Below are 10,000 nucleotides of genomic sequence, written 5' to 3'. Positions count from 1 at the left end.
AGTATCCGGTCGAGTAGGAAAGTGTTCTCCAGCATCCCATCCCTTGGGATGAAAGCCCGCTGACGTTCGTCCACAGCACACATCTGCATAAGGCGAGTCGCCAGAACCTTATGGAAGGTTCGGGCTAGCACCGAGCAGACGGTGATGGGCCGAAAGTCAGCGGGGGATGCTGGGGCGGCTGTCTTAGGCAGCAAAGAGGTCCTGGCTCGGAGGAGGGAAGGGGGGAGCTTGCGGGTAAGCAGGAAAAGGTTTAGGAGTTTGGTGGTGACCTCCGCTGGAAGGCGGCGCAGCTGCACCGGCGAGAGGCCGTCAGGGCCGGCAACGGAGCCTCTGGGCGGCAGGGCGGCCGCAACCTCTTCTGCAGTGATCGGCCTCCATAGGCGCTCAAAGTCAACAGACTCCGAGCGCGGGAGAAGCCGGTCGGGAATGGAGCCAGCGTTGGAAGGTGGCTCTGTCGTGAAGAGGCTGCGCCAGAAGTCCACCAGCCCAGGGATGTTCGACGGCGGCTGGAGCAGGGTGCCATCCAGGAGACCACGCACGCAGCGCGCGCGATTCTTCCTGAAGGCATCCTGACATCTGGCATATTCCCACCGGCGGCGCTTCCGCTTGGAGAGCGGAGGGCCACCACCAGACCGCTGCTTGGATGGCGGGCGCAACGTCTTGCTCTTCCTTGCTCCTGCTTCCTCAGAGCCGACAGCACGGAGGGCCTCAGGCAGCCCAGCCGCGACCACTGCCAACGGCGTACCCGGCCCCAAACACGCAAGGTCGTCCAGGGCCGAGAAGCGCGCGGCCGACCGCGGCAGGCCGGCGAGGTGCCTCCATATAGCTTCGTCGACTACAGATGTTTGTGGCGGGCGCTCAAGCTCCGGCGGAGAGGGTGGCCCCTCCGGCAGCGACTCCGGGACGGGTGAATGGCGCAGACCATGCTGCGTCTGTTGTTCCCGCCTCAGCTCCTCTACGTATTCCCGCACCATCGTCCTGTGTGCCACCGTCCTCCTCCTGCACTTGATGGCATCCAGGGTACGGTGCGGAAACAGGGGTAGAAGCTCCTGGTTTGCAAAGAGGACTCTGGAGTCACTGGCACAGAGAAGCCTAGCCTCCGCCAGGGCGAGCTCCCGCATTTCTTCTTCCGCCCACCGAGCTCTCTTCCTATCGGTTATAATCTCCGCATTTGCCGCTTCCGGATGGGCGCGGCGGCGGTGTTGTCCGAGCCCGATCTTGCTGCGGAAGGCACGGCTGCAAATGCTGCAGTGGAACCATGGCTCCACGGCCTGCTCTACTTCAGGGAGGGTTGGCAGGCTAGCAGTCGGGACTGTTGGGCCGGGTCCTTCAGCGGAAGGCCCGGTACCCGTGTTTTCTTCTCTTGTTGTCCCAACATTAAGGGTTTTGCGATGGAGGGCTGGTAACCCCCCAAAGCCCCAAGTGCGGACTTCCACTCTGCTTACCAGTCCTATCAAGGACTGGCGTATCGGCGGGCCCACGGGAAGGGGCACCCCTACGGCACTCACCTCGCCCAGGCCCGGCACGTTAGCGCTGACCCACTTCCCGACCAAGCCCGACACGCCCCGATCCTCAGAGCCAATCCTTATCCCGAAGTTACGGATCCAATTTGCCGACTTCCCTTACCTACATTATTCTATCGACTAGAGGCTCTTCACCTTGGAGACCTGCTGCGGATATGGGTACGAACCGGCGCGACACCTCCACGTGGCCCTCTCCCGGATTTTCAAGGTCCGAGGGGAAGATCGGGACACCGCCGCAACTGCGGTGCTCTTCGCGTTCCAAACCCTATCTCCCTGCTAGAGGATTCCAGGGAACTCGAACGCTCATGCAGAAAAGAAAACTCTTCCCCGATCTCCCGACGGCGTCTCCGGGTCCTTTTGGGTTACCCCGACGAGCATCTCTAAAAGAGGGGCCCGACTTGTATCGGTTCCGCTGCCGGGTTCCGGAATAGGAACCGGATTCCCTTTCGCCCAACGGGGGCCAGCACAAAGCGCATCATGCTATGACGGCCCCCATCAACATCGGATTTCTCCTAGGGCTTAGGATCGACTGACTCGTGTGCAACGGCTGTTCACACGAAACCCTTCTCCGCGTCAGCCCTCCAGGGCCTCGCTGGAGTATTTGCTACTACCACCAAGATCTGCACCGACGGCGGCTCCAGGCAGGCTCACGCCCAGACCCTTCTGCGCCCACCGCCGCGACCCTCCTACTCGTCAGGGCTTCGCGGCCGGCCGCAAGGACCGGCCATGACTGCCAGACTGACGGCCGAGTATAGGCACGACGCTTCAGCGCCATCCATTTTCAGGGCTAGTTGCTTCGGCAGGTGAGTTGTTACACACTCCTTAGCGGATTCCGACTTCCATGGCCACCGTCCTGCTGTCTTAAGCAACCAACGCCTTTCATGGTTTCCCATGAGCGTCGATTCGGGCGCCTTAACTCGGCGTTTGGTTCATCCCACAGCGCCAGTTCTGCTTACCAAAAGTGGCCCACTTGGCACTCCGATCCGAGTCGTTTGCTCGCGGCTTCAGCATATCAAGCAAGCCGGAGATCTCACCCATTTAAAGTTTGAGAATAGGTTGAGGTCGTTTCGGCCCCAAGGCCTCTAATCATTCGCTTTACCGGATGAGACTCGTACGAGCACCAGCTATCCTGAGGGAAACTTCGGAGGGAACCAGCTACTAGATGGTTCGATTAGTCTTTCGCCCCTATACCCAGCTCCGACGATCGATTTGCACGTCAGAATCGCTACGGACCTCCATCAGGGTTTCCCCTGACTTCGTCCTGGCCAGGCATAGTTCACCATCTTTCGGGTCCCAACGTGTACGCTCTAGGTGCGCCTCACCTCGCAATGAGGACGAGACGCCCCGGGAGTGCGGAGGCCGCCGCCCCGTGAAGGGCGGGGAAGCCCCATCCTCCCTCGGCCCGCGCAAGGCGAGACCTTCACTTTCATTACGCCTTTAGGTTTCGTACAGCCCAATGACTCGCGCACATGTTAGACTCCTTGGTCCGTGTTTCAAGACGGGTCGTGAAATTGTCCAAAGCTGAAGCGCCGCTGACGGGAGCGATTATTCCGCCCGAGAGCATCCCGAGCCAACAGCGGCGCGGGTCCGGGGCCGGGCCAGGTAGGTCCGTCATCCGGGAAGAACCGCGCGCGCTTGCCGGGAGCCCGAGCGCCCAAAGGGGCGAATCGACTCCTCCAGATATACCGCCGGGCAGCCAGCCAGGACACCGGGGCTCTGCCCAACAGACGCGAACCGAGGCCCGCGGAAGGACAGGCTGCGCACCCGGGCCGTAGGCCGGCACCCAGCGGGTCGCGACGTCCTACTAGGGGAGAAGTGCGGCCCACCGCACACCGGAACGGCCCCACCCCGCGGCGAGTGGAAAGGCAACCGGACACGACCCCGCCGCAGATTGCTCCGCGCGGGCGGCCGGCCCCATCTGCCGAGGGTGGAGGCCAGTGGCCGGATGGGCGTGAATCTCACCCGTTCGACCTTTCGGACTTCTCACGTTTACCCCAGAACGGTTTCACGTACTTTTGAACTCTCTCTTCAAAGTTCTTTTCAACTTTCCCTCACGGTACTTGTTCGCTATCGGTCTCGTGGTCATATTTAGTCTCAGATGGAGTTTACCACCCACTTGGAGCTGCACTCTCAAGCAACCCGACTCGAAGGAGAGGTCCCGCCGACGCTCGCACCGGCCGCTACGGGCCTGGCACCCTCTACGGGCCGTGGCCTCATTCAAGTTGGACTTGGGCTCGGCGCGAGGCGTCGGGGTAGTGGACCCTCCCAAACACCACATGCCACGACAGGCGGCAGCCTGCGGGGTTCGGTGCTGGACTCTTCCCTGTTCGCTCGCCGCTACTGGGGGAATCCTTGTTAGTTTCTTTTCCTCCGCTTAGTAATATGCTTAAATTCAGCGGGTAGTCTCGCCTGCTCTGAGGTCGTTGTACGAGGTGTCGCACGCCACACCGCCAGCCGGCTGTGCACGCTACCGAGAAAGTACCGGTATGCGAACCGCCAGGCGACGGGCGCGCATCGCACGTTTGAGGAGACGCGGCCGGCCCCACAGGCGGCCGCGACACTCCCAGGTCTGCGAAGCGGGGCAAACGCCGCGCGCTTCAGTATACGTAGCCGACCCTCAGCCAGACGTGGCCCGGGAACGGAATCCATGGACCGCAATGTGCGTTCGAAACGTCGATGTTCATGTGTCCTGCAGTTCACATGTCGACGCGCAATTTGCTGCGTTCTTCATCGACCCACGAGCCGAGTGATCCACCGTCCTGGGTGATCTTTTCTCAGTTTCCGCCGTCTCTTTCGAGACGGTCGCATAGGCGGGAGTGAGGCGTGTGGCGGCCCCTGTTCCAGCGTTCTGTGTCCAACGGCCTCACGGCCGACGGGCGTCGTACGGCTCCACACCGGAGCGGACAGGCACTCGGGCGAAAGTCATTCAAAACCGGCGCCAGGCGCCAGGTGCCGCAGGCCAGCCGCTCCAGCGCTTCAGCGCTCGTACCACACAACATTGCCGCTAGTTTTGAGAGGCACGCGTGGTTCCGCACGCGGCGCACGGCTACGGCGAGCCGTACAGGTAGCGTGTTGCGCGACACGACACGCACATCGAAAGACATGCAGTCTAGTCGGTAATGATCCTTCCGCAGGTTCACCTACGGAAACCTTGTTACGACTTTTACTTCCTCTAAATGATCAAGTTTGGTCATCTTTCCGGTAGCATCGGCAACGACAGAGTCAATGCCGCGTACCAGTCCGAAGACCTCACTAAATCATTCAATCGGTAGTAGCGACGGGCGGTGTGTACAAAGGGCAGGGACGTAATCAACGCGAGCTTATGACTCGCGCTTACTGGGAATTCCTCGTTCATGGGGAACAATTGCAAGCCCCAATCCCTAGCACGAAGGAGGTTCAGCGGGTTACCCCGACCTTTCGGCCTAGGAAGACACGCTGATTCCTTCAGTGTAGCGCGCGTGCGGCCCAGAACATCTAAGGGCATCACAGACCTGTTATTGCTCAATCTCGTGCGGCTAGAAGCCGCCTGTCCCTCTAAGAAGAAAAGTAATCGCTGACAGCACGAAGGATGTCACGCGACTAGTTAGCAGGCTAGAGTCTCGTTCGTTATCGGAATTAACCAGACAAATCGCTCCACCAACTAAGAACGGCCATGCACCACCACCCACCGAATCAAGAAAGAGCTATCAATCTGTCAATCCTTCCGGTGTCCGGGCCTGGTGAGGTTTCCCGTGTTGAGTCAAATTAAGCCGCAGGCTCCACTCCTGGTGGTGCCCTTCCGTCAATTCCTTTAAGTTTCAGCTTTGCAACCATACTTCCCCCGGAACCCAAAAGCTTTGGTTTCCCGGAGGCTGCCCGCCGAGTCATCGGAGGAACTGCGGCGGATCGCTGGCTGGCATCGTTTATGGTTAGAACTAGGGCGGTATCTGATCGCCTTCGAACCTCTAACTTTCGTTCTTGATTAATGAAAACATACTTGGCAAATGCTTTCGCTTCTGTTCGTCTTGCGACGATCCAAGAATTTCACCTCTAACGTCGCAATACGAATGCCCCCGCCTGTCCCTATTAATCATTACCTCGGGTTCCGAAAACCAACAAAATAGAACCGAGGTCCTATTCCATTATTCCATGCACACAGTATTCAGGCGGGCTTGCCTGCTTTAAGCACTCTAATTTGTTCAAAGTAAACGTGCCGGCCCACCGAGACACTCAATAAAGAGCACCCTGGTAGGATTTCAACGGGGTCCGCCTCGGGACGCACGAGCACGCACGGGGCGGTCGCACGCCTTCGGCTCGCCCCACCGGCAGGACGTCCCACGATACATGCCAGTTAAACACCGACGGGCGGTGAACCAACAGCGTGGGACACAAATCCAACTACGAGCTTTTTAACCGCAACAACTTTAATATACGCTATTGGAGCTGGAATTACCGCGGCTGCTGGCACCAGACTTGCCCTCCAATAGATACTCGTTAAAGGATTTAAAGTGTACTCATTCCGATTACGGGGCCTCGGATGAGTCCCGTATCGTTATTTTTCGTCACTACCTCCCCGTGCCGGGAGTGGGTAATTTGCGCGCCTGCTGCCTTCCTTGGATGTGGTAGCCGTTTCTCAGGCTCCCTCTCCGGAATCGAACCCTGATTCCCCGTTACCCGTTACAACCATGGTAGGCGCAGAACCTACCATCGACAGTTGATAAGGCAGACATTTGAAAGATGCGTCGCCGGTACGAGGACCGTGCGATCAGCCCAAAGTTATTCAGAGTCACCAAGGCAAACGGACCGGACGAGCCGACCGATTGGTTTTGATCTAATAAAAGCGTCCCTTCCATCTCTGGTCGGGACTCTGTTTGCATGTATTAGCTCTAGAATTACCACAGTTATCCAAGTAACGTGGGTACGATCTAAGGAACCATAACTGATTTAATGAGCCATTCGCGGTTTCACCTTAATGCGGCTTGTACTGAGACATGCATGGCTTAATCTTTGAGACAAGCATATGACTACTGGCAGGATCAACCAGGGAGCTGCGTCAACTAGAGCTGAGCAGCCGGCCGCCCGGGAGTGTGTCCCGGGGGCCCGCGCGAACACGCAAGCGTCCGCTCAATCATTCTGCAAACAGGAGGAGGCTGAGCTCCCCTGCACAATACACCTCGAAACCCTCTCAGGTCCCGGCGGCGCGCAGCGCCGTCCCAAGTACTTGGTCGGGTTCGAGAGAGGCGCAATCGCCCGGAGTTAGGCGAGTAGACGCTTTCGGTGCGACCACCCGTGCTCCCAACTGAGCTTGCCGCTGCCGACAGAGGCCCGGGAGCGTGCTGTCGTGGCATTGCCGGCGGGAGACAACACGCGCCACCTACGGTGACCGGCAGCTCCAACGCCAGCGCCACAGAAGGACAAAAGCCCCACTTGGGTGCCGAAGCGAACTCTCCCAGCACAGCGCACGCGCCAACACATCCGCACAGCTGCGATACAAACCACCAGCGAGAACCGCTGGGGCGACCGAGCAGCAGACGGCGTCGCGGCGCCGAGCGCCGGGCGGCAGCGCATCCTCAACGCACACAGTCCTCAATCGGACCAGCACACTGAAGATGTCCACCGCGCTTCGCACCGGGCCCGCGAGGACCTACTTTGGCCGCACGGCGCCGCGCGCAGGGTGCGCCGGCGCGCAGCTGCGACGCCTGCCGCGTCCGTCGGCCGGCGCGCCTGCCACTGGCCGCCCCCACCAGCCGGCTGTAGCGCGTGCGCCCACGCACCGCGCGGCCAGCACGCCGGGAGGCGCCCCCTCACCGGCCGGGGACGGTCCCACCCAGCCACCGCCGCGTATCGCTTCACACCCAGATGCCGTTCAGTTTCGTCGGCATGGTGGGTATCGCTGGAACAACCGGTTAGTACCTCAACCTATCGTCGCCATCACCGATTCACCCCTAGCGAGAACAACCGCACCACAACAGGTTACCATTTGTTCATTTGCGTAACTTCACCAGAAAACGCAGGCGTCCATCGCCATTTGCAACTTCCACGATTATTGCATGCCTGTGTCAGGTGTCACGCCACACTACGTCTGCCCACATACACGCAACAAAATGTGCACGCCTAGACAATACGTGGAAGGTGGCCCCCGTACGTATGCGATGTCCATTGCTCGAACGACTGTCAACCGGCCTCTGTAGCATGTCGCAGATATGGAACGCGGTGCACCATGCCATCACGGTGTGTGAGGAGAGACGACTAGGTCCGAATACATCAACAGACAGCTCATGCTGATCGCCATCCACGGCGTCCGTTCCTCCCACACGTCTCTATGGCGTACCACACTGCAATCCAGCTCTCATAGGGAGACGACACGTAGCTGCGTGCACAATATTTGCACTGTATGGTCCGCCGTTTTTGGGCGCAGTCGTTGTACGGTCACACATGTGCCACGATGTATCATTCAGTACATAAGGACGAATGTGCAGTACAGATTGTGGTTTACGCGTACGACATTAGCGGACAGTTGACACAGGCCGCACCACAACGTAGCCTGAGTACGTCGCATGCGGAGGGCATTGAACATGCAAAGTTCTCACCAACCAGCTTGCGAAGGCAGGGGGCAAGGTGGGGACGTGGGGAGGGGCGGCATGTACGTCCTGCTGCCATCCACATTACAGTGTACAGCAGGAGCATGTGGAAAGTGAGCAAGACTTGCAAGGTGTTTAACATGAAGCGATACACAGGGGAGCGGGGAGTGCGAGTAGCGAACTATATTGCGAGGGTTGCGGGTGGGCAACACTACACTAATTGAACGAGTCGTATAACAATTACAGAGCAGGTTTAGGCGACAACGTGGGTTACGTTAGGCGACAACGTGGGTTACGTTAGGCGACAACGTGGGTTAGGTTAAGGCACGACGTGGGTTAGGTTAAGGCACGACATGGGTTAGGTTAAGGCACAACATGGGTTAGGTTAAGGCACAACATGGGTTAGGTTAAGGCACAACATGGGTTAGGTTAAGGCACAACATGGGTTAGGTTAAGGCACAACATGGGTTAGGTTAAGGCACAACATGGGTTAGGTTAAGGCACAACATGGGTTAGGTTAAGGCACAACATGGGTTAGGTTAAGGCACAACATGGGTTAGGTTAAGGCACAACATGGGTTAGGTTAAGGCACAACATGGGTTAGGTTAAGGCACAACATGGGTTAGGTTAAGGCACAACATGGGTTAGGTTAAGGCACAACATGGGTTAGGTTAAGGCACAACATGGGTTAGGTTAAGGCACAACATGGGTTAGGTTAAGGCACAACATGGGTTAGGTTAAGGCACAACATGGGTTAGGTTAAGGCACAACATGGGTTAGGTTAAGGCACAACATGGGTTAGGTTAAGGCACAACATGGGTTAGGTTAAGGCACAACATGGGTTAGGTTAAGGCACAACATGGGTTAGGTTAAGGCACAACATGGGTTAGGTTAAGGCACAACATGGGTTAGGTTAAGGCACAACATGGGTTAGGTTAAGGCACAACATAGGTTAGGTTAAGGCACAACATGGGTTAGGTTAAGGCACAACATGGGTTAGGTTAAGGCACAACATGGGTTAGGTTAAGGCACAACATGGGTTAGGTTAAGGCACAACATGGGTTAGGTTAAGGCACAACATGGGTTAGGTTAAGGCACAACATGGGTTAGGTTAAGGCACAACATGGGTTAGGTTAAGGCACAACATGGGTTAGGTTAAGGCACAACATGGGTTAGGTTAAGGCACAACATGGGTTAGGTTAAGGCACAACATGGGTTAGGTTAAGGCACAACATGGGTTAGGTTAAGGCACAACATGGGTTAGGTTAAGGCACAACATGGGTTAGGTTAAGGCACAACATGGGTTAGGTTAAGGCACAACATGGGTTAGGTTAAGGCACAACATGGGTTAGGTTAAGGCACAACATGGGTTAGGTTAAGGCACAACATGGGTTAGGTTAAGGCACAACATGGGTTAGGTTAAGGCACAACATGGGTTAGGTTAAGGCACAACATGGGTTAGGTTAAGGCACAACATGGGTTAGGTTAAGGCACAACATGGGTTAGGTTAAGGCACAACATGGGTTAGGTTAAGGCACAACATGGGTTAGGTTAAGGCACAACATGGGTTAGGTTAAGGCACAACATGGGTTAGGTTAAGGCACAACATGGGTTAGGTTAAGGCACAACATGGGTTAGGTTAAGGCACAACATAGGTTAGGTTAAGGCACAACATGGGTTAGGTTAAGGCACAACATGGGTTAGGTTAAGGCACAACATGGGTTAGGTTAAGGCACAACATGGGTTAGGTTAAGGCACAACATGGGTTAGGTTAAGGCACAACATGGGTTAGGTTAAGGCACAACATGGGTTAGGTTAAGGCACAACATGGGTTAGGTTAAGGCACAACATGGGTTAGGTTAAGGCACAACATGGGTTAGGTTAAGGCACAACATGGGTTAGGTTAAGGCACAACAT

The 10,000-nt window shown here is 57.0% G+C and overlaps 2 non-coding genes and 1 pseudogene across 2 annotated transcripts; all 3 read right to left on the bottom strand.

Annotated features, from left to right (window-relative positions):
* LOC124774462 overlaps positions 1-3,946 on the bottom strand; it is a 7,316-nt pseudogene extending 3,370 nt beyond the window's left edge.
* A 188-nt stretch (positions 3,947-4,134) lies between these two features.
* LOC124774103 lies at positions 4,135-4,289 on the bottom strand. The gene has a single exon (XR_007015098.1). It is a non-coding gene; the product is annotated as a 5.8S ribosomal RNA (ribosomal RNA).
* Positions 4,290-4,640: 351 nt separating this feature from the next.
* LOC124774227 lies at positions 4,641-6,549 on the bottom strand. The gene has a single exon (XR_007015217.1). It is a non-coding gene; the product is annotated as a small subunit ribosomal RNA (ribosomal RNA).
* Positions 6,550-10,000: the final 3,451 nt, after the last annotated feature.

This window comes from Schistocerca piceifrons, unplaced genomic scaffold (assembly GCF_021461385.2).
Source record: "Schistocerca piceifrons isolate TAMUIC-IGC-003096 unplaced genomic scaffold, iqSchPice1.1 HiC_scaffold_961, whole genome shotgun sequence".
In the NCBI taxonomy this organism is placed as follows: domain Eukaryota; kingdom Metazoa; phylum Arthropoda; class Insecta; order Orthoptera; family Acrididae; genus Schistocerca; species Schistocerca piceifrons.
This window is presented reverse-complemented; position numbering and strand designations above follow the sequence as displayed.